This window comes from Hyperolius riggenbachi, chromosome 1, assembly GCF_040937935.1.
Source record: "Hyperolius riggenbachi isolate aHypRig1 chromosome 1, aHypRig1.pri, whole genome shotgun sequence".
Classification (NCBI taxonomy): Eukaryota; Metazoa; Chordata; class Amphibia; order Anura; family Hyperoliidae; genus Hyperolius; species Hyperolius riggenbachi.
In genome coordinates, this window is record NC_090646.1 from 96,653,334 (window position 1) to 96,680,153 (window position 26,820).

At 45.7% G+C, this 26,820-nt stretch overlaps 1 long non-coding RNA gene across 2 annotated transcripts in view; it reads right to left on the bottom strand.

Moving 5' to 3' along the window:
- LOC137564038 (uncharacterized) overlaps positions 1 to 26,820 on the bottom strand; it is a 249,778-nt gene that overhangs the window by 7,211 nt on the left and 215,747 nt on the right. For both annotated transcript variants that reach the window (XR_011030496.1, XR_011030497.1), the window contains 2 exons: positions 19,875 to 20,001; positions 4,131 to 4,213 (listed from right to left, as the gene is read on the bottom strand). This is a non-coding gene — a long non-coding RNA (uncharacterized lncRNA). The remainder of the gene's footprint in view (positions 1 to 4,130; positions 4,214 to 19,874; positions 20,002 to 26,820) is intronic.

The window sequence follows — 26,820 nt, forward strand, 5'->3', positions numbered from 1 at the left end:
TTCACCAATGGACCTGACATGCCGGGACCACCCCTGGAGTCACAGGGAATCTTCAATAATCACCGAAGGTCCGCACCGTCAAACGTTCACATTTCTTGATTTATAGCTCTTAGATTAAAATGACATCAATAAAAAACAGGTCTGCATTACGATCATCATGCAAACCTGTTTTTTTATTGATGTCATTTTAATCTAAGAGCTATAAATAAAGAAATTTGAACATTTGACGGTGCGGACCTTTGGTGATTAAGGAAAACAGTAGGAACATAGTTTTTGAAAAAATAATTATTTTAAGCGCCCACAGGCAATCCCGGCTGTTTCTGGGAAAATATGACAATTTTCCTTACTGTTGGGTGGATAAAATTAGCTGTCATTTAACCATTTTTTTAATCTTAATTTTAACATTTTCTCAAATACTACAAGGTCTTTTTGAGCATGGGAGACCACAGTTGCTCATTAATTATCGCAACTACACTGAGTGTTGGTTTTTTAGTAGGAGGGGGTTTTGGTCTCTTTTAGTCCCCTACACTTTCCTAGTAGTTTTGGGTCATCCCGAGCTGCTTGGGTATTCTGTTATACTGGTCCAAGCCCTATCCCATAGAGCCATATCAATCCCTGCCATTCACTGAGGAGGACCGACAGTCCAAAACAGGCTGTTTGCATGTTGGGCTGATGTGGCTCTGAAAATTTTATAACCTATAGGCTTGCTATATACCAACAGTTCTGGATGTAAGCCTGGCTACATTATTTGCGAATTCAGTATTGATGCATTGTGGGAGACCATGGTCGCTCTCTGTGCTGAAGAATGTGAAAGGGTGTATCTAATGCTAGGAATACACGGGTCGATCCGGCGCCGTCATGTCCCCGCCGCGTCCCCGCTCATCCGCACGTGCGCGCGGATCGATTGCCGCTCGTCTCCGCCGGCACTTCCTTATCATCGCTTGATTCACTGCCATTGTCCGCCAGCGGGGATCGAGCGGGCGGGGGTCGAGCGGCTTGATCGGGCCAGCTGAATATTATCAGCTGGTCGATACACGGTACAGAAACGTACCGTGTATCCCCAGCATAAGGGTATAGCCCCAACTTATCCTCCCTACTATTGGTACAGGGACCTCCCCTCCAATTCACACTTGCTATAGGTGGGGAAGTCATTCTGTCCACACTGTTCTGGGGAGGAGGATGTTATGGCATCCACACTTATTATTTGATTCCTAGCAGATGAACCCCTCTGGCCATGGCATTTACCATTAGGAAAGGTGGTCTTAATGTTGAGGAAAATAATGCGGTTACTGCACATTGGAGAACCACTGCATGTGTAACATTCTGCAGGTGGCTGCTGATAGATCAAGCGCCATATCACAACCAGTGACAAAAACTTACAACTGGTAAGCAGTTCTACAGCAGCCAAAGATAGCAATAAACCACTGTCAACCGTACTTATAAATTTGCCATAAGTGTTGCACAGACTCAGGCTCCAATATACTAGCCAGTAGAAACTTTACTGGAACTATTTGTAGGTAGGAGGGATGGGCTCCAGAGGTCACAAACAGGAAGCAGCGCAGTCTATAAGCTGGCCCCCAGCCACGGACACTGGGATAACTGTGCCCTGATACACAACGGTCTTCCTGACATCAACCACAACTTATCCAGAGAAATCCTGTATGGAAGACGAGTTCTCACCAACCAATCCCCTGTCTGTTACCTGACCACCGAAGGTTCTCCACCACTGCAATGACAAATGGAATAACAACATTCCTTTCTGCAGTATAGTAAGGCATAGCTCCCAACTGTCCCTCTTTCGAAGGGACAGTCCCTCTTTGGAAGTCCTGTCCCTTTGTCCCTCTTTCCTCCTCATTTGTCCCCCTTTCAGGACTTTGTCCCTCTTTCTATGTAAATATATATATTTCTCTACTAAAAAATATGTTGGATTGACTCTAAACTTTATTCCCATCCTTTAAATTGATATATTACTAATTTTAAAACGTTACTATGAAGGAAAATGAACCAGGATAGAAAGAACCAGTGTGGTTTGAATTATAAAACATATTTTTCTAATAAAATCTTTATGGTATGCATGACTAGGGGGTGTGACGAGGCGTGATCAGGGGTGTGGCAGGGGTATAGCTTAAGTGTCCCTCTTTCTCATCTCAAAAAGTTGGGAGGTATGAGTAAGGGCATTATGCCACTAACATGGAAAAACTAAGGGCTGGTGGGTAGGAAACCCCTCCACTGCCTACTGAGGAATGGTGATGAGCTCTCCCTTCTCCTTCCTGCCGAAGTTAGTCCTTAAAGAAAACCTGTGAGATCATTTGGACAAAAATGTAGATACTTACCTCGGTAGAGGAAAGCCTCTGGATCCTCCTGAGGCTTCCCATATCCTCCTCCCACACATAGCTGGATGCTGGAACCCCCTGAAAGTTCACGACTGTGCTCGTGTCTGTCAATAATCATGACCACACGGTGCAGGCACAGGGCACCTTGCATCTGTACAGTAGTACGGAGGCCGCTCATGCTTGGTGGAAAAAACAGAGCTTGATCAGCTCTGTGCTACTGCTCAAGCCTGAGAGGTCCTGCACAGTGCAGCCTTGCTAGTTGGCAGATGAGAGCAGGGCTACAGGTACTGTTCAACAAGCCCTTGCCGAAGAGGTTTGTGACGTCCTAGCATTGGATGCGAGGAGGCGAGAGCAGGGCCGGCCCGCTCAAGAGGCGGGGTGAAACTTTTGCCTCAGGCGGCAAACTTCTAGGGGCGGCATCCGCCCGTCCGTGGGTGCGGGGGGGGGGGGGGGGGCAGCCGCCGAGCTGGAGGGTAGCGGGGTGGTATTGAGCCTAGCGGTGGGGAGGGGGGTCGGACCCCCCTCTCTCGCCTGGGTCCCCCGAACTGCGGTCCCCTCCAGCTTTAAATAGCGAGTAAGCAGCTGTCCAGCCGACAGTAAGAGGCACGGGCGGGGGTTCACTCACCTCTTCCTCATTCCAGCGTGCGCTCCGCTGACGTCACTTCCTGCAACGCCCCCCACTGTATTGTACGTGGCTGGCGTTGCAGGAAGTGACGTCAGTGGAGCGCACGTTGGAACGAGGAAGAGGTGAGTGATCCCCCGCCCGTGCCTCTTCATGTCGGCTGGACGGCTGCTTACTCGCTATTTAAAGCTGTAGGGAGCGCAGTTCGGGGGACCCAGGCGAGGTAGGGGGTGGTCCGACCCCCCTCCCCACCGCTAGGCCCAATACCCCCGTCTGTCCGCTACCCCTCCAACTTGGCTGCTCTGTCTGTTAAAGGGAACCAAGCAGCACTTTTTTTCTGCAGTTTGTCCTGGTTTCTAGTAGCTATAGGAGCTGCCATGTTCCCCCTTCCCCTTCTAGCTGCCCATTATTTATCCAGGGGAAGGTGTGACGATAGCACCTGTTGCTTCTTTAAAGTTAGTGAAGCATAGTGTCCTATCTCTCCAACCCCTGCTGATGAAAGCTTGTGTTTGCTCTCTGCTAATGTGTGAAATAAAATAATTACATCAGTCCTTATCTGCCTGAAATTTTTACAGTCGGGCAGGCCTCGGAAGTAGGATAATAAAGGCCTCTGCTAAACTTTTAAATGTAAAAAGAAGAGGTAAAATTGAAGTTTTTTTTAAAATAATGAACCACATTGTTGGCATGCATTCTTAATGTGCTATTGAGATGCTCTTGGTGCTAAAAATGGTGCTCGGTTCACTTTAACCACTACCACCCAGTGACTAACCACTGAGTGGCCACCCTGACTGCTACACCCCTCATGGCGGCCCTCCCCATAGCCTGAGGTGATGGTCCAGGCCATTACTTTACAATCATCCGTCATAAAGCAGTGTACTCATTAGTCCTTTCTATAACATAACGATGACATCTCTGTTTTCCTTCTCTCTTTTTTTAAAGTTGTTTTCCATTTCCCTAATGTTATCATGTCAACAGAATTACAAGGGAAATTTTTCGAGACATTCTTCTTTTCCAATAAATACATTAGTCATTCTGCTTCATAATGAGTCATTTAGAGCAGCGGCAGCATAGTGCCCGGAGGCAAGAAAACATTTACTGACATCAGTCATGGCTGCGGCTTTAACAGCCCTGATTACAAACTCTGGCAGCCGCTCAGACGTCTTCTAGGCGCTTACCTTCCAAAATGCATTTCCACCACTTCTCGCTTTGATCCTGGCTGTCTTTAAATAGGTTCCTTGTAAAAAGTGTATCTTGATTCCTAGAAGAGAAGTGCTGAGATAAGAGATCTTTTGTAGAGCTCCCTGTCATTGCTGAAGGGATGTGCGTAGTACGAATCTCGCTGCCTCCTTCTTCAGTCTATCATCTGCTTCATTCCCTGCCAGCCCCTTCTAAGAATTCTGTCCAGAATTAAGTGTCTATATTTATATCACAAGCAGTGACCTAATGAACAATATACGTATATCAATATGATCAGGCCCGGTTCTAGACTTGTTGCTGCCTGAGGCAAGCTTGTGAGGATGCAACCCCCCCCCCCCCCTTTTCGAATTGGAATGGTCGCACAGCACCCGACAATTTGTATCACACGTTATACCTGCAGTGAACCCCCCCCTGAAAAAACACCCTCATTATAGGTAGCTAGCCAGGTATAGGTGCCCCGAGTATTGGTAGGGTACAGTTTCCCCCAGTATAGGCTTACCAGCTACAGTATACTTTGGCCAGGCACTCTCTTCACCTCCTGTATCTCCCTGGTGTTGTCCCCAGACTTCTGCCGCCTGAGGAAGTCACCTCACTAGGCCTCATGGGCGGACCGGGCCTAAATATGATTTCCCACAGCGCAGACACACAAGGAGTATAAGGGACTCTATGGTGAAAAACAGTAACATTTAAAACAATTCTGAACTAAAAATAAGCTTGTGAGACATTAGGCCTGTCTGTCAATTTACAACTCGAAAAATTAGAATATTGTGCAAAAGTTCATTTATTTCAGTAAGTGAACTTAAAAGGTGAAACTCAAATCAAATCAATTCAAAGATAGCTTTACTGGCATGACTATGAGTCATATACATTCATACAGGCTTTGCCAAAGTAGGGGAAAAGGGGACATAGACCTGGGTGGGGTAGGGGTACAGTGGGTTAGCAGCTCATGGACATTTTTAGGTTTACAGTTACCATAATTTATGCTCCTCTTAGTCTTTGGCATGCACAATATATGAAATAGGAACCCTTTGCAGGAGGTTTGGGTGAATTAGCTGATTAGATTCTGACACTTTGAGTAATGGCGTAGCTAAGGAGCTGTGGGCCCCGATGCAAGTTTTACAATGGGGCCCCCCAAACACTCTATGTATAACAATGGATACGGCACACCAAAACCTGCCAATGGCAACTACAGTGTCAAAGGTGCAAGAAGGGGATGGGGAACAGTTTGTTAATGATTACCACTATTCAAAGTATCTATACAAGGGATTATTATGAGCACAGGACAGGACCAATAGAGAGCTAATGCTACAGTTGAGGGAGGGCCCTTCGGGGCCCCTCTGGCCCAAGGGCCCCGATGCGGTCGCAACCTCTGCAACCCCTATTGCTACGCCCCTGACTTTGAGCCTAGAATATTGAACATTTTCACAATATTCTAATGGTCTGAGATTTTTATTTTGGGGTTTTCATATGTTTTAAGTGATAATCATCAAAATGATAACAAAGGCTTGAAATATCTTGCTTTGCATGTAATGAGTCTATTTCATATGTACTCTCCCCATTGCGGTGAACAAGCGCTGTTAGCGCGAAACGGACGTCCGCAGGGGGACACAGACCTGGCGCCCACTTAACCTGCCATAGCATCCAGCTGCTACTTGACTGTAAGTGCTTTGATTTTTACCAATACATTACCCTAATTGCAGTGCTGGCTTTACTCTCTCTCTCTGCTGCTACAAGTTTGAAACCTCATTCCTTCATTGTGCCGGAGCACGCAATTTAAAGGGATTCATACCCACACAGTCTACAGCACAGCATAGTCCAACCCAACCCCCTGTTGCAATCTCTTTTGAGTGCTGGAATCCTACTCTTTCTCGTTCTATATTTCATATGTAAAGCTGGCCATACACTGGCCCGTTTTGCCACCGTTACGACAGAAGATTCGATCACTGGGATCGAATCTGCTGCCAATCGTTCGCGCTACACGCCGAATTTCGATCCATTTCATCCGATCCCGTCGATCGCTCTGTGCGGAAAATTACCGTCGATCGCTCGCGGGTAGGGAGCGTGTCGCTAGCGGCGTTCGAGTACCCGACGACCGACGCAATAGAGCCGCATACATTACCTGCTCCGCCGGCACGACTGCCCCCGGTCACCGCTGCTCCGTGTCCGTGCTGGTCTCCGGCATGCTTCAGTTCCTCCTGCCCAGCAGGAAGTTTAAACAGTAGAGGACGCTCTACTGTTTAAACTTCCTGCCGGGCAGGAAGAAGAAAAGCATGCTGGACCTGGAGACCACAGCGGAGAAGACAGCGGAGACCTGGGGACTGGAGTCGCTCCGGCGGAGCAGGTAATGAATGCGGGCGGGGGGAGCGGCGGCAGCACCACCACCACCACAACAAATTGAAATCGGTTCACAATCTGTTTGCAGTAAAGGTAGCCATACGATCCCTCTCTGATCAGATTCGATCAGAGAGGGATCTATCTGTTGGTCGAATCTGATGGCAAATTGACCAGAGTATGGCTACCTTTACCGTAGTTTTACCTTTTAAGTTGCATTACGGAAATAAATGGACTTTTGCACGATATTCTAAGTTTTTAAATTTCGAGAGTGTAGTAATCGATTTGGGAAGTATCTTTGGGTGAGATGTAGGAAGGGGAGGTATGGCGGATGGATTTGTATGCCAGGCACTGAAAAAAAATCTGTTCCTGCAGTTTTCAGATTAAAATTATGTTGATCATTAAGTGATCGAGTCCCATCCCTCTCTGTCTCATACACATGTTCGAGGCTTTAAGGTGGCCATACATCAGGCGACTTGGCGGCCGATCGACCATCCAATTCGATTAGTACAATAGAATTGGATTGGATTTTCAGATTAAAATTATGTTGATCATTAAGTGATCGAGTCCCATCCCTCTCTGTCTCATACACATGTTCGAGGCTTTAAGGTGGCCATACATCAGGCAACTTGGCGGCCGATCGACCATCCAATTCGATTAGTACAATAGAATTGGTTGAAAATCGTTGCCGCTAAGTGCATGCCCGACCGACAAAACGACCCATTTCGGGACAGCAATTGATCGCTTTGTATATCGCGCATGCTGCAAGATGTCGGGCTGAAGTTGCTTGGTCGGGTATGCGGCAGTACGGCGGCGATTTCCAGAACGTGCGACGAGACGATGAAACCCCAGCCGCAATGTATAAATGTTCCCCCGTGTGCATCGATACGTTACCTGTCCTGTTGCAGCCTCCACGCGATGTCCCGTAACCTCTGGGCGGCTCTCAATACACATCACTAGCGCCTAGCGTCTGACGTCAGACGCTATGCACCAGTGGCATGTACAGAGAGCCGCCCGGAGGTTACGGACACCGCACGGAGGCTGCAACAGGACAGGTAACGTATAAATGCACACACCGGGCACATTTATACATTCAACGGTAGCGGTGGTGGTGCGTACGCGGCGAGCTCAAACAATTCCCTGAAGATTTCATGCTGAAATCGGACGGGAATCGGCCTGTAGTGTATGGGCAGAATCAACAAGAGACAGATTTATCTCTAATCAGATTCGATTAGAGATAAATTTGTCTCTTTGTCGATTCTGCCCTTAATCGTCAGGTGTATGGCTACCTTAAAGGGGCCCATACACCTAACGATTTTTCCGCCGATATACGGCCGTTTTGATCACAGTGATCGAATCAGCTGTGAAATCGCCGCGCACACCACTGACAGAACGATCGATTTCCGTCCGAAATCGATCGTTCCCGCCGACTCCCCTCGATCCATCCGTGCGGAAGATTTTTCTTGATCGCCGACGGGTCGGGAGTGCGTCGATAGCGGCGTTCGAATGCCCGACGACGGACGCAATACAGCGGGTATACATTACCTGTTCCGGCCAGCGCGAGTCCCCGCTGTCATCGCTGTCTTCTTTCCGCGCTGGGTTCCGGACCGTTCCTGCAGCTACAAAGAACTTCCTGTCCCGGTAGGAAGTTTAAACAGTAGAGCGCCCTCTACTGTTTAAACTTCCCCTGGACAGGAAGTTCAGTAGCTGCAGGAACGGTCTGGAGCCCGGAGCGGAGAAGAAGACAGTGGTGACAGCGGGGACTCGCGCCGGCCGGAACAGGTAATGTATGCAGGGGGGGGGGAGGTCCACAGATTGTGATCAGTTTCAGGCTGAAATCGATTCACAATCTGTTTGCAGTAAAGGTGGCCATACGATCCCTCTCTGATCAGATTCGATCAGAGAGGGATCTATCTGTTGGTCGAATCTGATGGCAATTCCACCAGTGTATGGCCACCTTAAATCGACCAGTGTATGGCCACCACGGCGATCGAGAAAAATCTTCCGCACAGATGGATCGACGGGAGTCAACGGTAACGATCGATTTCGGATGGAAAGCGATCGTTCTGTCAGCGGTGTGCGCGGCGATTTCACAGCCGATTCGATCACTGTGATCGAAACGGCCGTATAGCGGCAAGAAAATCGTTAGGTGTATGGGCCCCTTTAGTCAAACTTGCGTTATCTATTTTTAGAATCAGGGTGTGGGATATGTTTCACTGAGACACTATACCTTGGTAGACACCAGATGTATACAATGGAACAACATCTTCCATGTCCAATGTGGGAAATGTTTCATGGAGATGAAGCACCTCCACAAGCATCAGTGGAACCATACAGCCCAGTATTTTGTTTAGGTAAAAATGCACCAATTGTGGTAGACAGAAATTATTTCAACCAATTGATCTTTTCCCTGGGAGCATGTCACCTGTTGGTGGTCTCACCTCTGCGGTCGCTGATCACAGACTGATAATAATGACAGATGAAGCCACCGCCTTCACTGAAGGCCTTTCTGACTTTTGTAGGAAAGTTTTTCCATTCTTGTCTATGTGTCCAGAGCCTGAAGGCTTCTCTGTCCATCGCTGAGATATGAAAGAACACCTTCAGTGCTCCACAGGAATGTAATTTCACTGCCTAATCAACCAATCAACTTCTGTCTATCCAAAAGCTGTACAATTTTGTTTAGAAAAAAAAAAACACAAAACTGGTTAGCTGCTCACTAGATTAGAGGTGGTCCTATTATTATTTTGTTTACTTATAAACCGGCAAAATCTTCCATAATGCTGTACATGGCACAAAACAAAAAGTGGAGAGCGTAAATACATAAGAAACACTATGGCCTGGTGCACACCAAAAACCGCTAGCAGATCCGCAAAATGCTAGCAGATTTTGAAACGCTTTTTCTTATTTTTCTGTAGCGTTTCAGCTAGCATTTTTGCGGTTTTGTGAAGCGTTTTTGGTATAGTAGATTTCATATATTGTTACAGTAAAGCTGTTACTGAGCATAAGCATGGTGGTACAGAGGAGGAATTTTATAAGTCCGGAAATGCCAAACTAAACAGGTGGCTTTTCAGTCTGGATTTGAATAGCTCCAGGGATGATGCTCTCTTTACTGGGTGTGGTAGGGAGTTCCAAAGAGTAGGGGCAGCATGACAGAAGGCTCTGTCTCCAGATTTTTTGAGGTGCACACTGGGAGTGACCAAGTTAATAGAACTTGCTGATCTGAGGTTGTAAGAGGTATGGTGCAGCTTCAGCAAGTCCCTCATGTATCCAGGGCCCAGATTGTGCAGGGATTTGGTTAGGTTGGAGACATTCGAGACGGAGACACAGGGGTTAGTGGATGAGACAGCCTGCAATACTACCTATAGCAAATTATAGAGTTGTGTAAACAGGTGTGTTTTGAGAGTATGTTTGAAGGTTTCTCAGCTTGGAGAAAGACAAACAGGCTGTGGGAGAGAGTGCCAAAGGAGAGGTGATGCTTGCGAGAAATCCTGGATGCCTTGTACACATGCTCAATTGCTATCTCCCTTAACAATCCTTAATCGTTGCCTGGGATGACAGGTTTGGGAATTAATTCTGTACATAGAAGTTCTTCAGCTATAGCTAAGCAGTGTGGGCCATTCTATAGAGAGGTGAGGAGGGACTGCAGCTGGTCAAACAGCAAACAGTGCCTTATTGCAGAGCATATCTGCATGCCTCAGCACCCGCAATTCTATCTTGCACATCCGAGTGTCGAAATTTAGCTTCTTTGCCGGTAATGCAGAGGGGGAGGTTAAGGTTTAGGCACAGGGGGGGGGGGGAATTAGGCACCACTGAGGGGCGGGGGGTCTCGGGGTTAGGCACCACCAGGGGGGTCTTAGGATTAGGCACCACGGGTGGGGGGATGTCTTAGGGCTGGGGGGGGTCTCAGGGCTTGTTCACATCTATGTGATTAGCGGTAAGCGCTAGTACACGTATATGGCAGTGAACTCACCGCCGCGGTTGCCGCCGATCACGGGCATTTTGCGAGTAGCGGCAAGCACGTTACATACAGCATTTTTCACAGATTCGGGAGCGATCGCAATTAGCATGCTATAGAAGTGCTAATTGCGATCGCTCATCAAACACAAATTTGTCCAGTATTTTACCGTGATAATCGCGAAGCCTTTTTCAAGTGTGAATGGGCCCTTAGGGTCCTTTTACGCTTAATCAGTTGCTTTTAGTTATAACTGATTTTCAAAGTAATGCCCATGTTTCCCTATTGCCCAGTTCACACTGTACGCCTTTTAACAGATTTTATTTCATAATGCACTGCTATGGCGAAGAAAAAAATGCGTACCAACTGATTAAGTGTAAAAGGACCCTTAGGGTTAGGCACCACCAGGGGGAGTTAAGAGTTAGACATTGGTAGAGGGAGGGTTCTGGGTGAGAGTAGGGTTAGTTTTAGCCATAGTAAAAGATCTACTATATACTACCAGAATCCAGCAGTGGAATATCACTAATTTTAGCAATATTCTACTAGCAGCAATCCCATGCGCCCTGTTTTCCAGGCCACCCTTTCATGCTTAAAGGTAGGGTATGGTAGTATTTTCCACCCTTAATAAAATAAGGTCATAACAAATGAATCTAGTTATGAGGTTGACAAGGAGGCAGTCTGTCTAGCAGAGCAGCTTTCAGGTGGGGAACTAGTTTGTTGGAGCAGTTGTGACGTTGCTTATAACTGCTGACAATCATTTTATGTCAATAACAGGCATCTTAACACAAATCCCCCCCTCCTTACATCTCCCCGAGATCCCGATCCATTCCCTGCCCAGCACATCAACAAGTCACTTCCTGCCTTTTATTAACCTCCTAAAGAGGATAAAAATGTTCCAATCATTTGAATAAACTGTGATTACATCTTCATTTGCTGCTAATGGGATTAACACGCTCAGAAAAGAGAAGGCGTAAAAAAAATCTCTGTCAAATATATGTTTAAAATTGGTGTAAATTGCCTGCGAGGAGGCTGAGGGAAATCCTCTGGGCTGTGTGGAGTTGGGCCCCTCAGATGGAAGCTGTCCTGAAGCTAAAGGATTGAATAGCAGAGAAGCAGCTGACCATTCCCTGCTGAGCCTCCTCTGTGTTGCTCAGCACATGTTCAGTGAACCAGAAAACATCATTAAACACATCTGAGGGGAACACTGGCTTTCTTTTCCTGTCATAGCTAATAGAAGTTTAGAATAATAATAATAATAATAATAATAATAATTAAAAAAAAGAGTGAATAATAGGGCACATAAGTACGTATGATGACCTAAAATAAATCTGATCCCATCTGCTTGGGTTAGATGACATGGTCCAATTATTCCAAAAACATACAGATAAGTTAATTGGCTCCCTCTAAAAAAAATTGGCCCTAGACTACAGTACTTACACTACATAATATAGACATGTGGCAATGGGATTAGATTGTGAGTTCCTCTGAGAGACAGTTAGTGACAAGATATATATATATACACTGTACAGCGCTGCGTAATATGTCGGCGCTATATAAATACTAAATATTAATAATAATAATAATTATTATTATTGCTCTCCATATTTGGACGCACTGCAAAACCATCAGCACGGTGGTGAGGTAGTGAAGCGCTGAAATCCCAGCTTAAATTCCAGCCAAGACACTCTCTGAGTTTGTATGTTCTCCCCGTCTCTGTCTGGGTTTCCTGCAGGCACTCTGGTTTCCTCTCACAACCCACAAACATACAGATAAGTTAAAGTGAACCTCCGGACTAAAAATCTACTCAGCAGAACTGAAAAGGCTTGGGTGTTTCTTTAACAGTTTCACAGCATCAGAACTTTGTTTTTTTTACCAAAGCATCATTTTTAGCTGCATTTTTAGCTAAGCCCAGGCTTTTTTTCTCTGATACTGTGCAGAGCATGATGGGATTTCCTATGTTGTTATTCAAGTTGCCTAGCAACTGGGAGCGGTGCTCAGGACACAGGACAGTTGGAACTGTGTCTCATGCTTCCTGTCACCTCCTTTAAACCAAAAAGATGGCTGCCCCCATGAAATCAAACATTTGCCTGTTCTTTTAAAACAGTGTGGGTAAGAGATTATATTACCTATCTATTTTAATTAACATAACTAATCTAACTTAACCTATTTTGGTTCCTGGATGTAGTTTCTACGTCCAGGAACCATGCGCGCTACCGCGTGCTCCCGCGGCCGATCGCGCGCGTGCACGCGCACTCCCGGCCGCAGATTCGGTAGCCAGGGAATCAATGTATCGGGCTACGGAGCCCGATCATTGATTCCTCTCCCCCGCTGAAAAAGCGACAGCTTCTCTCAGAAGCTGCGCCTTTTCTGGCCGTTCCCTTCCCGATGCGTCACTGTAAGCATATGTTACGCTTAGAGTGACGTCATGTAAACAAACTCATGGCTGCCATCTTGTGGCCAAAAAGTAATCCTACACCTGTAAAAAAAAATAATTTAAAATTAACACACATTTACATTATAAATCTATTGTTTACCTCCCACCCTCCCAAAACTACCCAAATAAAATGTTTACAATAAAAAAAAAAAACCCATTACAATAAAAAAAAAAACATGTAAATATTTACCTAAGGGTCTAAACTTTTTAAATATCAATGTAAAGATGAAATATTTCTATATTTTTTTTATTTTAAACTTGTAAATAGTGATAGATGCAAAACGGAAAAAATGCACCTTTATTTCCAAATAAAATATTGTCGCCATACATTGTGATAGGGACATAATTTTAACAGTGTTATAACCGGGACATATGGGCAAATACAATACGTGAGTTTTAATTATGGAGGCATGTATTATTTTAAAACTATAATGGCTGAAAACTGAGAAATAATGAATTTTTTCCGTTTTTTCTTATTCTTCCTGTTAAAATGCATTTACAGTAAAGTGGCTTTTAGCAAAATGTACCCCCCAAAGAAAGCCTAATTGGTGGCGGAAAAAACAAGATATAGATCAGTGCATTGTGATAAGTAGTGATAAAGTTATAGGCTAATGAATGGGAGGTGAACATTTTTCACATGAAAACGACGGAACCTGAATGGGTTAATGACAGTATGTTTGTTTAGGCTGGAGTTCCTCTTTAAAGTGTACTTGGCAGCCCAGTAATTCTGCCAGTTGATGCAGTCTGGGAGCAGTCCGCACTCCCCCGTTCCTGTAGGTGGGAGTGTTCTCAGTAGTACCGTGCAGGCGCAGAACTCTCCCGGAGACGGTAGTAGCACGATGGGGTGTGCGCACACCTGGGCTGTGCATATACAGTACGCCCCGACTTGTGGAAATACCGGGTCAGAGAAGATATACTGTATCTGGAGAATCTCATCCACACCTTGTTTAACAGACAATCATCTGCATCATCAGATGCACCAAGATTAAGGGGCAAATGTCTTTTGTCTTTATCTTTTGAAAATTTTCTATAAAGATTATATGCCGATTGTTGTTGATCTTTCATTTTCCAAAGATATTTATCTCACGTACGTATGCAGCTTTGCATGTATGCCACTTAGAATTTCACCAATTGAATTCAGTATGATAGATCTGATGTGAGTTATTAGCATATCATTACAATCTCTTCTGTATTAAGATTCTGAATTTATAGCAGTGACATAGCTAAGGAGCTTGGGGCCCCGGTGCGCGTTTTACATGGGGCCCCAGCACTCTATTGATATGAAGCCCCAAAACCTACCAAGGACAGTTTCAGTGTCAGAGAAGCATAATCAAGCAGTGGTGGGACGAAATTTCGCATCGAAACTCGCAATTACGCATCATAATCGTACTGCGAAATTTCAGGGAAAATCTTAATTAATTTTGTATGTAACAGTAATAGTTCATAATTTCTCATAATTTTTCGCATCATTTTGTACCGACTTTAGTAGTTAATAACAAAGCCCTCATACTTGCTACTGCTACCAAAATTGCTACATATGTTAAGGAGAATAGCGAGTACAAGTCAAAAAAAGAATTTTTCAAAAGGACTTTGTAGTTTTTGAGAAACTCGATTTTAAAAATGCCAAGAAAAATGGTTTTAAAACTGTCATTTTTCTGAGTTTAAAAAACATTTTTTCTTTGCATTTTTAAAATCGAGTTTCTCAAAAACTACAAGGTCTTTTTGAAAAATTCTTTTTTTGACTTGCACCCACTATTCTCCTTAACAAACGTAGCAATTTGGTGTCAACAGCATGTATGGGGGCTTGCTAGTCACTACTAAAGTTTGCACGAAATTACGCGAAAAAGTATGCGAAATTTTATGCAAAATTGCAAATGACTATACTAAATTAAATGTACAAATCGTAATTACGGATATGTGAAATTGCTAATTTTTTTCCGAAGATTAGCAAAATCGTATTTAGCAGATTATGATCATCACTAGGTAAGGAAACAGTTTGTTAAAGAGACTGAAGCGAGTCTAAATCACTTTTTTAACATTCAGTCATGTTAAGAACTATAACCCCTTCTAAACCGCCGATATCCCGTGGCAAAACGAGGGTTTATACCCCCCAAATCCCATCTCCTACCTCCAGAGAGCGCTTCCTGAATGAGGCAGAGCTAATGGCTGTAGCTCTGCCTCTCAGCGTGTCAATCCCAGCTGATTGCGGTCTCTCCCCGCCCTTCTCAATCTGCCTTCACAGAGAGAGGCGGGGAGAGGCGGAGATAAGCGCGGCGATTGACGCGCATGGAGGCAGAGCTGCAGCTCATAGCTCTGCCTCCATGAGCAGCAAAATCTCCGGCCGTGGATTTTGCAGGGGGGATTTGGGGGGTATAAACCCCTCGTTTTGCCGCGGGATAGCGGTGTTTTAGAAGGGGTTATACTGCTTCACATGACTGCATGTTAAAAAAGTGAATTTAGACTCGTTTCAGAGCCTTTTTAAGGATTACCACTATTCAATGCACATATAGAGGTGTTCATTACTAGCATGGATGGAGGAGAGCCCCTAATGGGCTCCTCTGGTCCAGGGGCCCCGGTGCGGTCACAACCTCTGCATCCCCTATTGCTACGCCCCTGATTCAGAGCATCTTGGTGTTTTTCTTTGAAGTTCAGTTTAGACTGAGTGGAATCCTTATTACATATATTCACTGTCAGGATTATCATTTTTGAAGCAACTTTCAACTCAGCAAGTGCAAGTGTCCCAGACATGTGAAGAGAAACACTTGGCGGCCCGATCTTAGGATGGAGTTTATTGTGGAGATGAATAGTCTCATCTCTGTTGATGTGTTTGAACTTTATCTGACAGCAAGAACACCATATAATGCCTTTTGAAGAAAATAAAGACTGATGCCCTCTGAAAGCAGCTCATTACTCTGCTGTTTAGGCGCCATTGTCTATCTACAGAAGCCTGAACCTTTGGCGGTCTCAGACACCTTGCTGCTGCCGCTGCGGATGGTGTTGATGACAGGTAATCTGTAGCCTGGTTACTTGCAGAATTCAGTGACTTTTATGTACTCCCGGAGGACTATTTTATGTACTCCCTGAAGATGTTTGGCTGAAGGCCCAGATCCGGCTATACTATCTTGTCCTTCACAGCATCTTACGGAACACAGAGGGAGACAGATTCACTCTATAAAATAAACTTGTGATCTCTCTTTATTTCTGTACAAGTAGCAGCGCTAACTGACTAGAGGCTGAATAGGTAGGAAGACGTAATAGCTGTGGCTATAAATATCTGCTTTAAAAGCAATCTTATCCACCAAGCACCAGCTTAACCCTTTGGGGACCAGCTGCCTAATCCCCCTTAAGGACCAGGGCATTTTACATGCAATGGGGGTGCATTTGGTGAGTTCAGGCAAGCAGATCCCCAGTTTGGCTGGGTAAATATGGTGTCCTCTGTGTGGCCAGGTGTCCCCCGTATAGCCTGCAGCCTTTACTCACCTCCCAGGCTCCAGTGATGAGCAGCTGTAGACCCTTCTGCTCTCACCGGCATCCTCGCTCGCACTGACGTTATGTCTGGGTTGTGGCTTGATGATGACGTCATCAAGCCGGGACCCGACACTTACGTCAGAGCAGGCGGGGATGCCGGCCAGAGCGGAGGGGAGCTCCGATCGCTGGGGGAATGTCTGCAAGGTGAGTGGATCCTCTTCTTCTCCCCCTACCGCCGCAGCTCTTACAGTGATCACTACAATCCGCCGACGTTCGTAGTGATCACGTGATCAGGAGCCATACGCGATGGCTCCTGATCACTGAGGGGAGATGTCAGCTGATCGTGTCGGGAGAGTAAATGGCAGGCGGTGTAAATCCTACACCGCATCAGCCTTTGGCCGCCACAAGTACGGCGTAGGATTTACATGCGGCGGTCCCCAAAGGGTTAAAATGTACCCGATGCATTATTTTAAAAATAAAAATAGGACACAGAGGTATGTTCTGTTCTTAAAGGATACCAGAGCCCAAATAAAGATGAGAAACGGGGGGAGCAGGTATGTATGGTGAGCTGTCCTGATGCTCACCGCTCCCTCGGTTCTCCTTTCTGCCCCCCCCCCCCCCCCCCTGTACCTGTAATTGTCTACCGGCCCTGTCTCCCAGTTGGCCTTGTCGGGCATCAGTGCGCCTGTGCTGGCCGCGATGCACGCATACTACAGTACGCAACCACGGCCGGGAGCGCTCTGCGCATGTGTGGTGTGACGTTATGATGACTCGTAATCCAATGTGCCTGGTATTCATAGGTGTAACAATAGGGGATGAAGACCCTGCTCTCGAGGGGGGTCCCGGGGGGGGGCACTCAGAGCTGTTTTGGGGGGCTGGAGGGGTCGCAGCATGAGGGGAGAGCTTGGTAGCACGTCATCTTGGGCTCTCCCCTCTGCGCTCCCCGCCAGCATTGAATAGTGTGTGTGTCTAGGCGGCTGGCAGTGGCAGATTCACATACCTTCCTTGCTTTCCAGCATGGATGTTTCTCCCTCTAGTGTCTGACACTACTTCCTACTTTATACAGGAAGTCGCGTCAGAAGCTAGAGAGAGGAACATCAGTGGAACACAAGGAAGGTATGTATCTGCCGCTGCCCGCCGCCTACACACACACTATTCAATGCTGGAGGGGAACGCACAGGGGAGAGCCCAAGGTGACGGGTGGGGACCGTCCCCCCTCCCCACTGACATACTGCCAAGCTCTCCCCTCATACTGCGACCCCTCCAGCCCCCCAAAACAGCCCTGAGAGGGCCCGGGGGGGGGGGGGGGGGGCACCGCTCAGAGTTTCTGCAGGGGGGCCCGGCGATTGCTAGTTATGCCCCTGCTGGTATTACTACAGTCTAAGGCCAATTTTGTGGAAAAGTCCTTTAAGGTACTAGAATGTTTTGGGCCTGTCAGGGTCCGATTTCTGGAAAGGCCACAAAGTCCCGGCCCTTTAGGCATTGCAGCCCAAGGGGGCACCTGGACATGAAATAGGGGTTGCTACATATGAAAGAGAAGGCTGCATATGGGGACCAACACATGAATAAGGAAGCTGATGCATGAAAGGGTGGGGCTGCTGTACATGGATGAAACACATGGAAGAGGAGGCTGCACATGGAATGGGAGGGGCGCTGCTACACAAGAAATGGGAGCCACAACATACTTGGCCTAGGGGCAGAAAAAGTATAAATCCATCCATGGGGGCTGATGGAGCAAAATGGAGCTTCCAAAGAAAGTCACACACACAAGCAGACAGCATGATGCACACTCCATGCGTGTACGGGCTGGGATTCATTGCTGGACTGTAATGCTGCAGGGCAAGACTGCTTACATATTACCAATCTAATAATGACTAGTTTTAGATTTAAGAAGGCGAAAGGGGAATGCAAACAAGCTTGCCTAAATCACAGCAGAGCGCGGATGCCGCCAATGCTTCCCCTTTAACTATTCTAATGATCAGAAACGCAATTCCACAGTTTCATTCTGGAAAGTCACATGAATTACCACTTATCAGATAATACACTTTAAATAGTTGTTATTTACTGCACTAAAACTGTAACTAATCAGACTGGAACGTGGCATTTCCTTGCACAGCCGATAAGCGAAGAAAAATGATTATCTTGTAAAATTTACCGAAATACACTGGAAAATGCAGCCGATTCCACTCGCATTATATGGATCAGAGGCAGACCGGAGGCAAGGCCCAGGTATTATCACCAGACTGTCGGGGCATGTTTCCTGTATGTGGGATTCTATGCGATTTTTCATTTTGCGATTTTAAAATGCATAGTTATGGTATCTAATTAATTTAAAAATGGCACAATTAGATTTTTCACACATTTTTTTTTTATTGCCATTGACTTGCATTGAAGCGCAAATCACACATCACAAAAGAAAAAAATGCAGCCTAAATTTAAAATGCAAATCGCACACAAAAGCATAAAAATTGCGCCGCTATTGCAATACATTAAAAATGCTACAAATTTGAAAATAGCAAATAGCTCAAGTTTTTAGATAGGCACGACCCCTGCCTTGCTGTAATTCCACTTTGGACACTGTTTTTCCCTTGCTTATAATACACTTCATTGCGAAAAACTGCATTTCTTCCTTTGAAAGCCAAGATGCATCATGAAGTGAGTATGAAGACCTTTATACTCAATTATCAAACCTTCCGCTGATAATTGTAATAAAATGCTATTTACCGTTTTAATGTATTAAAGGGATACTTAAGTCTGGGCAAAAAAATGAGTTTAACTCACCTGGGGCGTCCCTCAGCCCCCTGCAGCTGATCGGTGCCCTCGCAGCTCCGCTCCGATGCTCCTATTGCGGCCTTCTGTCGGCCGGTGACGGCGAAACCGGAAGTCGTCGCCGGCGGGTCCAGGAGCATCGGAGCGGAGCTGCGAGGGCACCGATCAGCTGCAGGGGGCGGAGGGACGCCCCAGGTGAGTTAAACTAATTTTTTTGCCCAGACTTAAGTATCCCTTTAAACAATATATTTACATTAAAACGGTAAATAGCGTTTTATGATACATTTATCGGAGGAACGGTGCATCATTTTTCACCTTGCACCGTTTTTTAAACGTACCCCTCCTGCACTACCTCTGTGCTTTGATAAAGATGACGACGTGGGGCCCTGAATCAATTGTCAGTTTAATAGTATGGGTTAAGGGCTCTTTCACATCAGAGCTCTTTTCCCACGTTTTTGATGCAAAGTCAAAACTTTGCGTTAACCAAGGTAAAATGAAAGTCCGTAGACTTTCATTTTACCTTTTACATCCGACGCTATGTTTTGGCGCGTTGCAGTTCAACGCACCCGGGATATTTTAATCGTCCGGAGACGGTGTTTTCCCGTCGGGTGAATTATAACTACCGCTGCTAATCAGCGTCGCACGGCAACATAGCCGCAGGCTATTCAACACGCGCAGGAGATCAGCTCCTGCATGCGTTTCCTAATGTGAAAGAAGCCTAACTGATAAAATAAAAGCAACTGTATTGGATATGTTGTGTTAACCTACCTTGGACTTATTGCGTCCCTTAGTACTTCTGTAGATGGGCACATCTGTACTGTGCATGCAAGAGCGGGGACTTGTGCATGTGCGGGAAGGAAGAGGCTTGTCTTCTGATTTGTAAGCGCATTATTTTCTGAAATCAGAAGAGGGAAAATGAACTCTGAATGGCTGCTATTATGGATTGCTGCACGTTGCACATTTCTCCTATTATATATTTTTGTGGCGGAAGCAGGAGTCTCTGATACGTGAGATTTTCTGTGTTTTGCGATTGTGACTCAGAGCAGCACAGCACGCACAGCTTTGATTACACACCGGGCACCATTAAAAAGACTCATTGTAGCCGGTTCTTTGGCTTCTTGACTGCAGACTGTAACTTATCTTTGTTTCATTCTTTTTCCTGATAAAAGGGAGATTATCTACAGAGGAGTACTTATTATTTTACCCTTTTAAGCACTGTTAGGGCTGTTTTGATACGTGTCTTTTTTTCAGTGCAGAGGTAGAAGTACTAAATACTGACCTTTTACAATGTTGCCAAGGCAAGACAAAACTATTTACAGCTTCAAAGAATCAACCAAGCTGGTTTTGGGGGGACACGCTTACTATACCAACAAGGAAGAAAGCACCATCTAAAAATGTAATATATACATAACAAAATAGTATGTATTTACACTGAAATAAATATGTGCAGTATAAGTGGAGTATTTGATGATAAAATTCACCTTACTTAGCAACTCATGGTTTACCGCTCAATGGACCTGATGCAAAAACCGCTGGGTATATTACCGTACGCAGGCAGCAGTGCACATCAATATTACCGTTACCAACTCCAGCAGAGTATCCTGCTTTGCATAATTAGCACAATCTGCAGTATGCAAGCTTTGATAATGTGTATTACATTACTTGCATGATATGTGTTACCACAGCAACTCTAGATTTACTCATGTACTGCGGGTTGCGCTAATTGCACAATGCGTGGTACTCTTCTGGAGCTACGTGAATCAATGTCCTTATCTGATGTAACTATTTTTTTTTACCTTTCCTTACCTATTTATCTCATGATTCATCTTTCCTGGGCCCATATCCTACAGAAGAAGTTTAGTGTTAGGCAGAAGAGATGGGAGGTTAGTGCTAGGCACGGGATGAGTGGAGGGTACTTTTAGGCACAGGATAGGGTAGGTTAGTGTTAGGCATGGTATAGGTAGAGGGTAGTTTTAGGCACAGAATAGGGTAGGTTAGTGTTAGGCACGGTATAGGCGGAGGATAGTTTTAGGCACAGGATAGGGTAGGTTAGTGTCAGGCACAGGATGAGTGGAGGGTAGTTTTAGGCACAGGATAGGGTAGGTTAGTGTAAGACATGGTATAGGTGGAGGGTGGTTTTAGGCACCAGATAGGGTAGGTTAGTGTTAGGCATGGTATAGGTGGAGTGTAGTTTTAAGCACAGAATAGGGTAGGTTAGTATTAGGCATGGTATAGGTGGAGTATAGTTTTAGGCACAGGATAGGGTAGGTTAGTGTAAGGCACGGTATAGGTGGAGGGTGGTTTTAGGCACCAGATAGGATAGGTTAGTGTTAGGCATGGTATAGGTGGAGGGTAGTTTTAGGCACAGGATAGGGTAGGTTAGAGTTAGGCATGGTATAGGTGGAGGGTGGTTTTAGGCACAGGATAGGGTAGGTTAGTGTTAGGCACGGTATAGGTGCAGTATACTTTTAGGCACAGGATAGGGTAGGTTAGTGTTAGGCATGGTATAGGTGGAGGGTAGTTTTAGGCACAGAATAGGGTAGGTTAGTGTTAGGCACGGTATAGGTAGAAGGTAGTTGTAGGCACAGGATAGGGTAGGTTAGTGTCAGGCACGGTATAGGTGGAGGGTGGTTTTAGGCACAGGATAAGGTAGGTTAGTGTATAGGTATAGTCACGGTATAGGTGGAGGGTGGTTTTAGGCACCAGATAGGGTAGGTTAGTGTTAGGCATGGTATAGGTGGAGGGTAGTTTTAGGCACAGGATAGGGTAGGTTAGTGTCAGGCACGGTATAGGTGGAGGGTGGTTTTAGGCACAGGATAGGGTAGGTTAGTGTTAGGCACGGTATAGGTGCAGTATACTTTTAGGCACAGGATAGGGTAGGTTAGTGTCAGGCACGGTATAGGTGGAGGGTGGTTTTAGGCACAGGATAGGGTAGGTTAGTGTCAGGCACGGTATAGGTATAGGGTGGTTTTAGGAACAGGATAGGGTAGGTTAGTGTCAGGCACGGTATAGGTGGAGGGTGGTTTTAGGCACAGGATAGGGTAGGTTAGTGTTAGGCATGGTATAGGTGGAGTGTAGTTTTAGGCACAGAATAGGGTAGGTTAGTATTAGGCATGGTATAGGTGGAGTATAGTTTTAGGCACAGGATAGGGTAGGTTAGTGTAAGGCACGGTAGAGGTGGAGGGTGGTTTTAGGCACCAGATAGGATAGGTTAGTGTTAGGCATGGTATAGGTGGAGGGTAGTTTTAGGCACAGGATAGGGTAGGTTAGAGTTAGGCATGGTATAGGTGGAGGGTGGTTTTAGGCACAGGATAGGGTAGGTTAGTGTTAGGCACGGTATAGGTGCAGTATACTTTTAGGCACAGGATAGGGTAGGTTAGTGTTAGGCATGGTATAGGTGGAGGGTAGTTTTAGGCACAGAATAGGGTAGGTTAGTGTTAGGCACGGTATAGGTAGAAGGTAGTTGTAGGCACAGGATAGGGTAGGTTAGTGTCAGGCACGGTATAGGTGGAGGGTGGTTTTAGGCACAGGATAAGGTAGGTTAGTGTATAGGTATAGTCACGGTATAGGTGGAGGGTGGTTTTAGGCACCAGATAGGGTAGGTTAGTGTTAGGCATGGTATAGGTGGAGGGTGGTTTTAGGCACAGGATAGGGTAGGTTAGTGTCAGGCACGGTATAGGTGGAGGGTGGTTTTAGGCACAGGATAGGGTAGGTTAGTGTATAGGTATAGGCACGGTATAGGTGGAGGGTGGTTTTAGGCACCAGATAGGGTAGGTTAGTGTTAGGCATGGTATAGGTGGAGGGTGGTTTTAGGCACAGGATAGGGTAGGTTAGTGTATAGGTATAGGCACGGTATAGATGGAGGGTGGTTTTAGGCACCAGATAGGGTAGGTTAGTGTTAGGCATGGTATAGGTGGAGGGTGGTTTTAGGCACAGGATAGGGTAGGTTAGTGTCAGGCACGGTATAGGTGGAGGGTGGTTTTAGGCACAGGATAGGGTAGGTTAGTGTTAGGCACGGTATAGGTGCAGTATAGTTTTAGGAACAGGATAGGGTAGGTTAGTGTTAGGCATGGTATAGGTGGAGGGTAGTTTTAGGCACAGGATAGGGTAGGTTAGTGTTAGGCATGGTATAGGTAGAGGGTGGTTTTAGGCACAGGATAGGGTAGGTTAGTGTTAGGCACAGTATAGGTGCAGTATAGTTTTAGGCACAGGATAGGGTAGGTTAGTGTTAGGCATGGTATAGGTGGAGGGTAGTTTTAGGCACAGAATAGGGTAGGTTAGTGTTAGGCACGGTATAGGTGGAAGGTAGTTTTAGGCACAGGATAGGGTAGGTTAGTGTCAGGCACGGTATAGGTGGAGGGTGGTTTTAGGCGCAGGATAGGGTAGGTTAGTGTATAGGTATAGGCATGGTATAGGTGGAGGATGGTTTTAGGCACCAGATAGGGTAGGTTAGTGTTAGGCATGTTATAGGTGGAGGGTGGTTTTAGGCACAGGATAGGGTAGGTTAGTGTCAGGCACGGTATAGGTGGAGGGTGGTTTTAGGCACAGGATAGGGTAGGTTAGTGTTAGGCACGGTATAGGTGCAGTATACTTTTAGGCACAGGATAGGGTAGGTTAGTGTCAGGCACGGTATAGGTGGAGGGTGGTTTTAGGCACAGGATAGGGTAGGTTAGTGTCAGGCACGGTATAGGTGGAGGGTGGTTTTAGGCACAGGATAGGGTAGGTTAGTGTTAGGCACGGTATAGGTGCAGTATACTTTTAGGCACAGGATAGGGTAGGTTAGTGTCAGGCACGGTATAGGTGGAGGGTGGTTTTAGGCACAGGATAGGGTAGGTTAGTGTCAGGCACGGTATAGGTGGAGGGTGGTTTTAGGAACAGGATAGGGTAGGTTAGTGTCAGGCACGGTATAGGTGGAGGGTGGTTTTAGGCACAGGATAGGGTAGGTTAGTGTCAGGCACGGTATAGGTGGAGGGTGGTTTTAGGCACAGGATAGGGTAGGTTATTATTAGGCAGAAGAGAGGGGAGATTAGTATCAGGCAGAAAGGTTGGAAGGTTCTTGTGGGGCAGAGGTATGGTAGAGATTGCAAATTCTGATGAACTTGCAAATATTTTCACTTTTTCACATTTTATGCAACCGGTCAGAATTTGCATACTATAGGAGAACAATGGTAGAGGTTGCAAATTGTGCCGATTGGTTGATACTGCTGGTTAATTGGTTCCAGATAACCGGACTGTACTGTATCTAATTTTTTGTACTAAAGTGGAGTAAAGCAGAATAACCCTGTCCCTTTTATACTAACATTTCTAAAGCAAAAACCCATTGAGTGTGCAATGCTGAATCTCCAGCGAGTCCTAGTGAGAGTAGCAGTAATGGGTTGGATGTCTGTAGATACTGTAAATGTCTGAGCTTTATTTCTAGTGGGCTGTTTAGGGTAACCAACCAACAGCTAGTTGTTCAGGTGAGCTGGCCAGTTCCTTCATTGATATCCAAGAATGATAGCAATCACACCATTTCCAACTGCTTAAAAGGGGGTGCTACACGCAGGTCAGGATTCCTGAGACTGGTAAGAAAAAGCTAAAATGGCTCATATTGCATTTGCTTAAGCAATCAGGATAATGTGAGTTACGTTCTGTAGAATATCTGAAATCAAGGAGAAATCAGATTAAAACTGTTCCCACCATAGGCCTCAGCACTTCACATCTTATGGAAAACTACCGCACCCAATCACCATGGTAACTACTAAAACAAAGCTGCACAGTATGGAAGCAAAGCTCCATGTGTACTTCAGAAAGCTATAAAGGTCCGGTACAGCAAAAGGTGCCAATAACAGGGTAGCCTGGTGGTGGAGTGGCTGGGCCAGAGTACCAAGGCTGGATTTATAATTTTTCTGCCATAGGCCAACTTGCTTGCGGCTCCCCTCCTCCTAAGTCTTGTGCAGCCACCTCTTCCATGTCCAACCTTCATGTACGGAATCCCCTTCAGTTATAAATAGATCCCTTGAGCAGCAGCTCTCTATGTTTATGTGTCGCTCCTTATTTGCAGCTTCTATATTGCTTTTGCAGCTCCTTTTTCCATATGCAGCAATCCCTCTTTCATGTCCAGGTTCCCATTGGCCAACTGCCGCCGCAGACCCAGGCCTTTGTGGCCTTTCCAGAAATCCGACCCTGAAGAGTATTAGATTCAATTTCTAGCTGTGACAAGGCCATATGCATACCTTTGTCTATCCTAGGCCAACTTTCTTATGCCTCCCACTATACAGCCCCCTTTCTGCACATAAGTGATGCCCCTTCTATGAGCCGCAGCCCTCCTCCTATTCCATATACTGGGCTGGGTTCAATACGTAAAATTCATTTACATACGTAAATTCATATAATTCATGCCCCTTAGGCAACATTTACCCAATTTCATGTGCGTAGCCTTCACTTCCAGATTCAGCACCCTCCTCCTTCATGTCCAGCTAGCCCCTTAAAGAGCAACTACCCTAAGCCACAGCCTATAGGGGAGATGAAAGGACACAGGTGTGAGCCTGCCAGCAGGACATGCAGAGCAGCCTGTATCAAAACTGGGCCCCAGGATAGCACTAATAAAACTAGGGGGGAGATCTGAGGGGCCTGTCAGCCAGCTCTAGGGCGGGGGGGGGGGAGGGGTTAACACTATGAGGCAGTAGTGGTGATCCATAGCATAGACCTTTATAAATTCTATGCTGAAATCTATTCTTTTTGCATTGTGGAATAGATCCCTCTCTGGTCAGATTTGGATCTACATTTTGGGCACATCGGGTGGCTATCAAATAATGTATGGCCACCTTGAATCGGGTTGAGAAAAGATTTAAAGAGGAACTGTGACCAAGGATTAAACTTCATCCCAATCAGTAGCTGATACCTCATTTCCCATGAGAAATCTTTACCTTTTCTGGATCATCAGGGACATATGTATGTAGTTTGCAGAGGCGCTGAGTGTCGTTTGTTTTGCTAGATGCTGTAACTCCTTTTTCTATTGCCTGAGGAAGCGGGCGCTGACTCATGAAACGCGTTGCTTTGCTTTATCTGGAGTTTGTTAATGAATAGACTGAATGTACAGTCATGTTGTGTCTGCTTGGAGGGGGTAAGTCCATCACTGCCTCCTCTAATTACCAAGTTTTGGCTTTTAAGCTCCTTTAAAACCCCTTTTATCCTTTTGGCGCCTCTGTTCTCTCTTATATAAGGGACATATGTATGGCTGATATTGTAGCAAAACCACTCCCACAGTGTGATGCCAGGACCTAGGTCCTGACATCACACTGTAGGAGCCTTGTTGCATTGTGGGAAATAATGGCTGTTTCCAACTGCCAAGCAACCAGTATCTCCCTCTGTGCATAGGTATATCTATATAAAAAAACAAACTTTTAGCCTATCACATTGTTAGGAGGTGTGGTTATAGATAATGACAGTTTGTGCTGCCTGTTTTTTTATGTCTGCCAGTAGTAAATATGATTATGTGGAGGCCGATTGTGGATCAAACTACAGTGGTGTGAAAAACTATTTGCCCCTTTTCTGATTTCCTATTCTTTTGCATGTTTGTCACACTTAAATGTTTCTGCTCATCAAAAACCGTTAACGATTAGTCAAAGATAACATAATTGAACACAAAATGCAGTTTTAAATGATGGTTTTTATTATTTGTTGAGAAAAAAAAACTCAAAACCTACATGGCCCTGTGTGAAAAAGTGATTGC